General features: G+C 40.4%; 1 protein-coding gene across 1 annotated transcript in view; it reads right to left on the bottom strand.

The window, feature by feature from the left end:
* Window positions 1-10,107, bottom strand: part of IL15 (interleukin 15) — a 343,143-nt gene extending 333,036 nt beyond the window's left edge. The window contains exon 1 of the mRNA XM_074229252.1: window positions 10,074-10,107. The gene's annotated coding sequence lies outside the window, so the exon portion shown is untranslated. The remainder of the gene's footprint in view (window positions 1-10,073) is intronic.
* Window positions 10,108-11,149: the final 1,042 nt, after the last annotated feature.

Below are 11,149 nucleotides of genomic sequence, written 5' to 3' on the forward strand. Positions count from 1 at the left end.
ATCATTTCTTGAGGAAATTTGTGAACTGGAAAATCACTTTAATTAATCTATAAAGAAATTCAGGGTTAGTTACCAATCCCTTCCTTTACCCACTAATATCTTCTACTCTTCATCAACCTTGAATTCCCCATCATGAAAGGGGAACCAGCTTTGTACATTCTGAGGGAATTCTGCATGACCTGGTTCTATTTCCAACAGCTCTGAAAGAGCATCCTGCCAATTAGTCAATCAACAAATACGGTTTAAGTTCCATAGGCTAGGTATTCGGAGCTGAGTATACAAAGAAAGGAGATTTGACCCTCGGGAAGCTCACAAAATGACTATAATAATGTAAATGGGAAGATCAATAAAAGTAAAGTGACTACTGAATAAATAAAAAAAAAAAAATAGTGATGTTCCCAGGGAGAGATGGTGAAGTTTAACTCCTTTCTAGGTCAGAGATAGCCATTAATAAGGTGGAACAAGCTACATTCATAGTCAAACGCCATCTGTGTAGCAGGTATTTTTGATTGATTTTCTTTGTTATGAGAGGGTCTCATTTCCTTTGGAGGGGGTTAGAGGGATGATATATCCAGAAAAAAATGTAAAACCATTGATAAAACTTACTTTCTTATAAGGTCAAAAATAGGCTTGAGATAAGATGCCAAGAAACACATACACACATATGCATCTCATGTGAGTTGCTTATGCCAACAATAAGTCACTACACATAATTAACGATTTAGAGCCCCTCTGCCCCAGTGAGAAAAATTAGAAAAGATTTCTCCATAAACTAATGACTACAAATTCATGCTACATTGATCCCCTAATGTCATATATTTTTACAGAACCTTTTACAGTACCCTCAGAGTGAGGGGTCATTGACCTCTGCAGGAAGTCAAAATCCATCTGATAGTAATTCTTATTTTTTCATTTTAACTATCAAAGTCCTCTTCCTACTCTGTTTATTTCTTATATTGGAGTAGAGTAGACCAGACTAATTATGGGAAAATATCTGCTTTACTACTGTAGGACAACATTATTTTTGCCATGTCACTTGCATACATATATAGCCTGAGAGGTTTTAAGTAGTTTTCCAGTTTCAATTTACCAGAGATAATGACCCCATTTTACTGATGATGGTAAATTATGAGTTGCTATCAAAAGTGTTAAGCACAAGATGTGGTGGTAATTGATTGTGCCATAGATTTAGAGTTGGAAGAGACTATAAAGACCATCTAGTTCCCTCCCCCACCTTCATTTTGCAAAAGACCCAGAAAGGCTATAATCACGCAGGGAGCTAGTAGTACATCTGAAATTCGAACCCATATCCTATGACTCCACAGATAACAGTGTTTGACTTTACCATACTGCTTTCTTTTGAAAGAGGATAAATCTCTTGAAATTACTAAACCATCCTAGCTCCATTTTTAGTGTTATTTCTTTTTTTAATTTAAAGAGGCATTATTATTATTATTATTAAACTAAGAAGCAGCAGCATAGCAGAGTGAATTCAAGTCTAGCCTTTGATGCATATAAGTATGGGACCCCAGGTAAGTAAGCCATTTTTAACAGATGATAGTTCTACACCCATGGATTCAATCATAAGTCCAAAAATTTTCATATAACTAATTATACTTTTCATGTATTAACATTTTTAAAAGCTTGCCATGTAAAATAGGGCAATTAGGTGAAGCAGTGAATAAAGTGCCAGGTTAGTAGTCCAGAAAACTCAACCTCATGAGTTCACATTTGACCTTAGACACTTAACATGCTGTGTGATTCTGGGCAAGTCGCTTAACCTTGTTCACTTTATTTCCTTATCTATAAAATGAGCTGGATAAAGAAATGGCAAATCACTCCAGTATCCCTGCCAAGAAAATCCAAATTCAGGTCATAAAAAGAGATGAATGAACCACATAAAAGAAAAACAAATAAATTTTAAAATGGCAAAAATAATCTTTGTTCGCTTTTCAAAAGTGATAAATAGAGCACATACTATTACAACCTGATGAGTTGGGAACTTAGAAGTCATTTCCACTTTTATAGATGAGGAAACTGAGGACTAAACATTTTGAGAGAGTTGGCCAAAGCTTCACAGGCAATAAGATGCAGAAATTGGCATTTATTTTTACTGGAGAAGCCAGCAAGATGGACATGATATTATTTCTATTTAATGGAGACAGAAACAAATATTCAAATATCCAGCATATCCAAAAGGTGAATAGCAGCCTCTAGAAGTGACTTGTGATTCAAGGTCAACTCCACCTTCCCCACTCTCAGATGGAGCAGAGAACTTCTTGAAAATCTTAGAAGAACAGAAAGAAAATTCTCTCATCTGATCCAACATCTCTAAAAATTCTCAGTCTTTGAAACCATATAATGCAGCCATACATTACTTCTTATATTAATTCATTAAAGGCAGAAAGAATGAAGAGAATGGGAAGAAGATATAAGGAGCAAGTGGATGAAATGAAGGAGCCCAGATAAGACAACAGTGCTTAGCTGGGGTTGAGAAATCAGGCTACAATTAGGAACTGAAGACCTCCAATCTGCATCCAGAATTCAAGAAGAAAGGATTTTACCCCCCTCAAATTCACTTGCTTCCTGGAGGAGTTGCTGCTCATTCTTCTACTGTTTTACTTTCCTGTAAATCACCACCTTTCAGCATATGCCTTTCCCTTCCAAACTCACTTGACTGCTTTAAGTCATTCTATAGGGCAAGCCTCTTTACTTCCAAATTAAAAGTTGCTCCGTATTCAGGAAGACCAGGACATCAGGGAAGTGATGCCAGGACTTTCATGTGAAATGGATTTGAGTGAAGGGGATACTCACCTAAGTCACCAGCCTCACTTTCTCCTCCAGAGCCATCTGGGGTCCTGTGGCCAAGTATGAAACAGAATGACTGGAAGTGACCCTAGATGTGAGGCATTCAGGGTTAAGTGACTTGCTCAAGGTCATACAACTAGTAAGTGTCTGAGGTCACATTTGAACTCAGGTCCTCCTGAATTCAGGACCAGCAATCTACCCACTAGATGTGCCATCTAGATGCTATTTTTCAATAATACATCCCTAGCCAAGTCCCACTTGGTCATTGTTTGAGCCCTGATTAATTCAGGATGAATGTAAAAAAAAAATTGTTTCTATTTTGATCAAAAATTCTGAGGGGCTTGCCCTCCCAGATTGAATTTTTTTTAGTAAAGTCCTATCTTTGGCTCATTTCTTGTCTAACTTTAAACACTAAATGGGCATTGCCTCTGTCAAGTTGAGAGCGGTTAAAGACCTTAGTTTAAAAAGGCCAAGGTCTCCTATGGCATCTGGGTCACCTTCAGTCTTCTTGATCTATATCTGGCCATTGGACCCATGTAGCTCTGGAGGAGAAAGCAATGCTAGTGACTTTACACAATACTCCCTTACTTGATACCAAGTCACTTGCATGCCATGACATTCAGATGTCATGGTCCTCTTCAAGAATGAAGGAGAAAGGGCAGCTCATCTAACTAGAAGACACCCACATATAGGAAGGAAGGAATCACACCCAACAAACCGATTTTTATTTTACAATTAACAAAGGGAGGTACTATCCTTCAAACAATCTTATCAATAGAGTTGCTAAGTAACTCTCACAAGTCTTTCAAAATCTGGAATAATAGAAAGAGCTTTGGACTTACAGTCTCAAGATCTGAGGTCAGGAATCCTGTGACCTTGCAGTAAAATACATTTACTAGCTATAGTTTCCAAAACTGTAAAATTGCCAGGTAAGACTAGGTGATTTGATTTCCAAGGTCCCTTAAGAGACATAGCATGGTATAGTGAAAAGCACAATGAATTTGTTGTAATTAAATCAAATGAGATAATATTTGTCAAAGTCTTTGCACAGTGTCTGTCACAGAGTAGGTACTTAATAAATCCTTGTTGTGTTCCCTAATTAAACTTGGGCTTGGGTCAGGAGGCATGGTGGTGATAATGTAGCAAAGTGCTAAATTATAGAATCAAGAAAACCTAAGTTCCCAATTCAGCTTTAGACACTTTCTAAGATGTGTAACAATGGACAAATTGCTGACCTCTAATTGACTCAGTTTCTTCATGTGTAAAATGAAGTGAAAATTAGTGATCTCCCAAGCTTTTTGTGAGAATCAATTGAGACACATGTACAGTATTTTGAAAATCTTAAAAGTGCAAAAAATATTATTATTTTGGGACATATCCTATTGATAACATATAATACTTTTCACTTCTTGTTCAGTAAAGCATGTGCCATTCTTTTAGGTTATACATGAAAAATCATGTTAAACATATTTTCATATTAGTCTTGTTGTGAAAGAAAAGGGAAAAAAATGACAAATGTTTTGATTTCCACTCAGACTTGGTAGTTGTTCTCTGGACGTGAATGTCATTTTCCAGAAAAAGTCTTTTAGTCTTTAGTCTTTGATCACTGTATTATGAAAAGTTAAGTCTTTCATAGTTGATCATCACAGTGTTGTCACTGTGTATGATATTCTCCTTGTTATGTTCACTTCACTCAACATGAGTTCTTGTAAGTTTTTCTAGATTTTTCTGAAATCTGACCCCTCATCATTTCTTAAGGAGCAATAGTGTTCCAAAACATTCATAAACCAAAGTTTGTTCAGTTATGCTCCAACGGATGGGCATCTCCTCAATTTCTAATTCTTTGCTGCCATAGAAACTGCTATAAATATTTTTGCACAAGAGAATCTTTTCCCCCTTTTTATGATCTCACTCTACTAGTCCTAGATCAAAGGGAATCCACAATTTTATTGTCCTTTAGGTATAATTCCAAATTACTTTCCAGGATTGGATCAATTCACAACTCCATCAACAGTACATTAGTGTTTCAGTTTTCCCACATCTCCTCCAACATTTATCATTTTCCTTTTCTCTCATATTGGCCAATCTAATAGGTGTAAAACGGTTCCTCAGTGTGTTTTAACATTTCTCTAATTTTTTCTCTAACATTTTCTCTAATTTCTTCTCTAACATTTAATATTCCCTAATCAAAAGAAGTTTAGAGCATTTTTCCATATGACTATTTAATTAATTTCTTCATCTGAAAACTGCCTGATCATATCCTTTGGTGATTTATCAATTGGGGAATGACTTGTATTCTTATAAATTTGAGTCAGTTCTTTATATATTTGAGAAATAAGCTTTTAACAGAAACATCAGTTGTGAAAAATTGTTTCCCAGCTTTCTGTATTTCTTTTAATCTTGGTTGCATTGGTTTTGCTTGTGCAAAACCTTTTTAATTTAATGTCATCAAAATTATCCATTTTGCATTTTATGACTTCCCTTTCTCTTGTCTGGTTACCAATTCTTCCCCTCTCCATAGATCTGACAGATGTACTATGCCTTACTCTCCTAATTGTCTTATTGTATCACCCTTTATGTATGTATGTATACATATGTATCCATTTTGACCTTATCTTGGTATAGGATATGAAATTGTCTATGCCTTGTTTCTGCCATAATATATAATACTAATTATTATCATTTCAACTCTAAGGCACACAAGTTTCTAATTTTAACAAGAATAATTTTGAGAGAAAATATAATAATAATAATCATAATCATCATTTATATGGTTCATTTGACCTCATAACAATCCTGTGAACTGGATAATACTATTATCCCTATTTTACAGATGAGGAAACTAAGTCCAAGAGAGCTTAATTAACTTGAACTGAGGGTTTCCTGACTCCAGATCCAACACCATACACTGGGCCAACTATCTGATCCCATGGCAGTGAATAAAGTAGATTGGATAAAGATCTGGCCTCAAAGCCAGGAAGATCAGGATTCAAGTTCTTCTTCTGACACATAATGTTTGCATGACTATTGAGCTACTTACCCTTGCAGCATCTGGGGAAACTTTAAAAAGTAGCATTCTTAAGCTTTGAGGAAGTTACAAATCCCTTGGATAGTCTGGTGAAGCCACTGGACTGAACTGATCTTGAAATTCATTATAGAACAGAATGCTACATTTTGGACAGAGTTTAGGTGTGGAGGGGAATAAAGGTCATTGTTTTCCTCATTCAAGTTCAAAGAGAGTCAGTAATCCATCTGCAAACCACTTGTAGAGCCCAATGGGACAAGACTATAAGAAGTGTATTACAGCACTTGTCTAAAAGTAGATCTGAATAAGGAGAGGAAGTCCTTCCTCACTAGTTCCCAGAAATCACTGCATCATAAAAGGAGTAAAAAAAAAAGTACTTTGAAGTAAATGTTTCCCTCCCATTTTGATAACTCTAGAAACAAACAAAATGAGTAGAAAGGGAATATTCAATAATAAGTACTTGATGGATGACCAGTCCAAACATAACATTTCTCCCATTATTAACTCCTTTACACTATCTCACAATCTAGTTATGTGCGTCAGTTTGAAAAATCACTGAGTTTATGTGCATAGTGAAGTCAGTCTATTGGCATTTATTAAGAGTATAATATATATGAGGCATTATGCTAAAAAAAAATAATAAAGTCATGGCATTGTGCAAAGCAGAAAGGATCAGAGACAGAGAAGTGTTCTTCATTCCTTGAAATAGATTTGTTCCATTTGATTTGTTCCATTCAGACTGGAACAACTCAAATACTTCCAAATCTAGAAGAATCTGGTTTTATAACAGCATTAAAAGGTAAAATTGATAACATTGAGAATTAAAAAAGGAATTAAATAAAACTAGGAGTTGCTTTTATGAAAAAAGAAATAAAATAGATAAACAATTGGTTGATTTGATTTTAAAAAGATAAAATGAAATCACTAGTATCAAAAATGAAAAAAGTGAATATACCACTATTGAAGATAAAATTAAAGCAATTACAAGGAATTATTCGTACAGGTACATGTCAATAAATTTAACAATATTGAAGAAATGAAAGAATATTTACAAAAGATATAAATTGTTCAGATTAGAAGAAGAAATAAAATAAATAATATTTAGAATAACTAGTAAATATAGTTCATAATAAAATAGTTTAGAATAACTAAACAGGCCTATTTTTGAAAAAAGAAACTAAACAGGTCAAAAATGAATTTCCTAAGAGAAAAGTACTAGGACTAGGTGGATTTACAAGGGAATTCTATCAAACATTTAAAGATCAACTAATTATAATATCAAATAAATTATTGGAATAATAATTAAATAAGGGATCCTATCAAACTCCTTTTATGAAAAAAATATAATGCTGATACCTAAATCAGGAAGTGTAGAAACAGAGAAGAAAATTAAAGACTTAAATTAAATACAGATGCAAAATTAAAATAATTAAATATAGATGCAAAAACCCTAAATAAAATATCAGCTAAAAGATCACAAAAACATATTACAAAGATTAAATATTATGACCCAGAAGGATTTGTGTTAGAAAAGCAAGGATAGTTTAACATAAGGAAATCTATTAACATAATTGATTGGCTAAAAGTGATTGAAGGGAAAATCAACCACTTTTGGAGGGGATGTGGAAAAATTGGGACACTGATTTATTATTGGTCTAATTGAAATGATCTAACCATTTTGGAGAGCAATCTCGAATTATGCCCAAAGATTCATTAAAGTGCCTATTCCCTTTGAGCCAGCAATGCCACTACTAAGTATATTTCCAAAGATGATTAGGGGAAAAGGGAAAAAAAACCTATATGTTTTAAATATGCGTACAGCAGTTCTCTTTATAAAGACAAAGAATTAGAAATTGCAGGAATGTCCATCAATTGGGGAATGACTGAACAAATCATGATATATGTGATGGAATGCCACTATCCTCTAAGAAATGATGAACTCAGTGATTTCATAAATAGGTAGAAAAACTTGAGAAGGAAATGAGCAGAACCAAGAGAACACTGTATAAAATTATAGCAATATTGTTTTAAGAATGAGTGAATTAGTAAGCCTTTTTGACTATTGTAAATATACAAGTTAACTAAAAAGGATATATGAGGGAAGTCACAATCTGCATCTGGAGAATAAACTGATACATAGAATAATGTATAGAGTAATTTTACTTTATATACACACACATATGAGGAGGGAAAGAGAAAAGTAAATTTATATAATTTTGTTGTATATTTGCAGTGAATAAATAGCAAATTACAACAGATTTGCAGTTTTATGTTCGATTATCTTTTTATTATATTATGTTACGGATATTCTTGTTTTTTTTTCCACAAATTTAAAATATTTTTTAAAAGTATTGCCAGAATAAAATTAAAATTGCGAATAAACTTAATAATACATGTTATCTTTTCTTTGGGGGGAGGGGTTTAGAGACAATTGAGGTTAAGTAACAAGGTCACAAAGTTATTATTAAATGTCTGAGGTCACATTTGAACTCAGGTACTCCAGCGATCAAGGTCAGTGCTCTAATCACCTACCCTGCCTAAACCCTCAGCTCCCCCATGCTTCTCTGTCTTTGATTTTGTTTTTCATCAGCATTTCTTCACTAAGAGCTCGGGGCACTCCCAAGGATCACTTCACTTGTGACCAACAAACTTGTCTGAGATCCAGGTGAATAAGGGCAGTCAACCAGAATTTCTTATAACCCCTTTTATGAATCAGGCATTCTGGTAGGCTCTGGGGACAAAAAAAAAAAAAAAAAAAATAGGCAAGACAGTCCTGCTGGGGAGGAAGGGAGAAGAGGCTGGGAAGCCTGAGGAGACACTATTCAAACCCCTGAGGGCCAAGAACCTGAGGACCACACTTAAGGGCAAAGTGGAGATAAAGACAGAGGGGAGGTGCTAAAGCCTGGCAAAGGCAGCTTGCAGAAGAGACTTGGAAGCCCGAAAGTGTAGAAGAAAAGGGGAAGAGCTCCAGAGCGATGCGCTGCCTGTAAAGGGGCTATGTGAATCAGGACAGGAAGGTGCCGGCTGAAGAAGAAGACAATTATGCACCCGTCAAACACACAACACACACATAACATGCAACACGCAGCACACAACATATACAGCACACAGAGTACACACAAGATGCACCACATGCAGAAGCATACAACACGTACAATACGCACAACCCACAACACGCACAGCCCACAAAAACACACATAGCACACATAACACACAACACGCACCGCATACAACACACAGAAACACGCATTACACGCAAAACACGCACCACACACAACACGCACCACACACAAAATACGCACCACACACAAAATACGCACCACACACCACGCACCACACGCACCACACATAAAACAACATACATCACACGCACCGCACACAAAACACGCACCGCACACAAAACACGCACTACACACACACACACACACACACACAACAAGCACCACACAAAACACGCACCACAAGCCCCCCGCACCGCGCCCCTATCTCTCTCACTCACACACACACACACACACACACACACACACACGCACAGGCACACACCACCCACCCAACCCGGACGACACACAGCAGACACGCACAGAGCACACAACACAGACTGAGGAAGAGAAGAAGGGCGATCCCGGGCGACAGTGAGCCCGGGTGCGCAGCGTAGCGGGCGCGCGGCTGCCCCAGGAGCGGCCGTCCCAGTCCTAGTCAGCGCGCCCCGCACCCTCCCTCCCCTTCCACCTGTGCGCCGTCTCCCGCACAGTTTCCCGCGGGGTCCCTGGCTCCCGGGACGGAGGCCCAAGCGGGCGCTGGGTCTAGGACTTGGGGAGGGGGTCCGGACAGAGCGGTCCGGGCAGGGGGGTCGGGGGCGCCGGGGCGGGGGGAGCGGCGGGATGGACCCTCGGGCCCGGGGCTCGGCTGGGGGCTGGCTGGCCACGGGTGCGCGGGCGGGCGGCTTCGGGCGGCCAGTGGACTTTGGACCTGGGCTTTGTGGTCTGAGAGCTCCCCGAGTCGGGTCCTCCGCGGCCAGGAGCCGTCGGAGTCTCAGGAGGCTGGGGAGCCCCGGGAGCCCCGGGAGCCTGGTCGGGCCGCTTCCGGGACGAGGGAGAAGAAGCCGGCAGAGCGGCGGCGGCGGCCAGCCCCGGCGCGGGCTGGGGGCGCGGGGCCGAGGATGCCCGGCCCCCGCCCGGACTGAGGGGGCCCGCCCAGCCCACCTCCCCGTCCGGGCCCGGGGCTGGCGCTCGGCTCTCACCTCCATAGGGTCCCAGCTGGCGGGCGGGCTCCGGAGTGCGGGGAGGTCGCGGGCGGGAGCTGAGCCAGGGCGCCGCGCGTCTCTGAGCTCTGGCGGCCGCTGGAAGCACGCCCTCCGCCTCCCAGGGTCAACAGGGCTTCCCCGGGCGCTGAGAGAAACAACCTTCCCCGGTGCTAAAAGGAAAAGTGAAAGAGGAAAGTGGCCCAGAGCCGCCGCTGGTTTCGAGAGCCTGGACTTGGCCAGCTGGCCCCAGACCCGGGGGAGCGCCCTGGGAGGCGGTGGGAGTGGGGAGCGGAATGGGAGCGGCTTCCTTGGAGCTCATGTGGCCCAGGTGTGCCGAGCCTCCCCCGGGGCTTCTGGTCCAGTCCGGAATCCCCACTTTAGGCTTCAAGGATCAGTCGGGCCACCGAGCCCTCAGGCTGGCCGCAACTCGGGCGAAGCTCCTTGGGACAGTTGCAGGGACTGGGGGGTGGGGAGAGAGGAATGGGCGGGAGAGCCACCTGTCTGACAGGTGCCCGTATCCAGCTGGCACCCTCGCCCGGGAGGGTGAGTTTGCCTAATTAGAAACACCTTTTGCCCAAGCCCTGGAGGAAGGCAAGGGTTGAAAAAGGCTGCGACTCCAGCGGAAAGGCTGGCTACAAGTGGCTAGGAAGACTCAGCTAAGACGCTGCGGGAACCGACATGGGCCCGACCTTGCCTCAGCCTGGAAGGACCTGGGGAGTGTGGTTTTGTCGGGGGAAGCAAAGAAGGCAGACTCACCTAACCGTCTCCAGGCTAGGTTAGCTGTAGGCTTAGAGGAGACGTGAACTTCGAGCAATCACCGAAACTTGCTGAGCATCAGTTTTCCTCTCTAGAGAATGGAGCCATTACATGTCTCTTGGAACCACAGTGTTTTGAAAGCCCCGAGCCAAGCACCCAGGCCCTTAATAATTATTGATTGGATGTAAGTACCCAATGAATGTGTCAGGTGGCACAGTGGACTGAGTGTGGGAGTCAGAGAAAAGACCTGAATTCAAATCCTCCTTCAAATATCTCCCAGTTCTTGACTTTGTGCAAATCACTTAACCTTTCTCTGA

This window comes from Macrotis lagotis, chromosome 3, assembly GCF_037893015.1.
Source record: "Macrotis lagotis isolate mMagLag1 chromosome 3, bilby.v1.9.chrom.fasta, whole genome shotgun sequence".
NCBI lineage: Eukaryota > Metazoa > Chordata > Mammalia > Peramelemorphia > Peramelidae > Macrotis > Macrotis lagotis.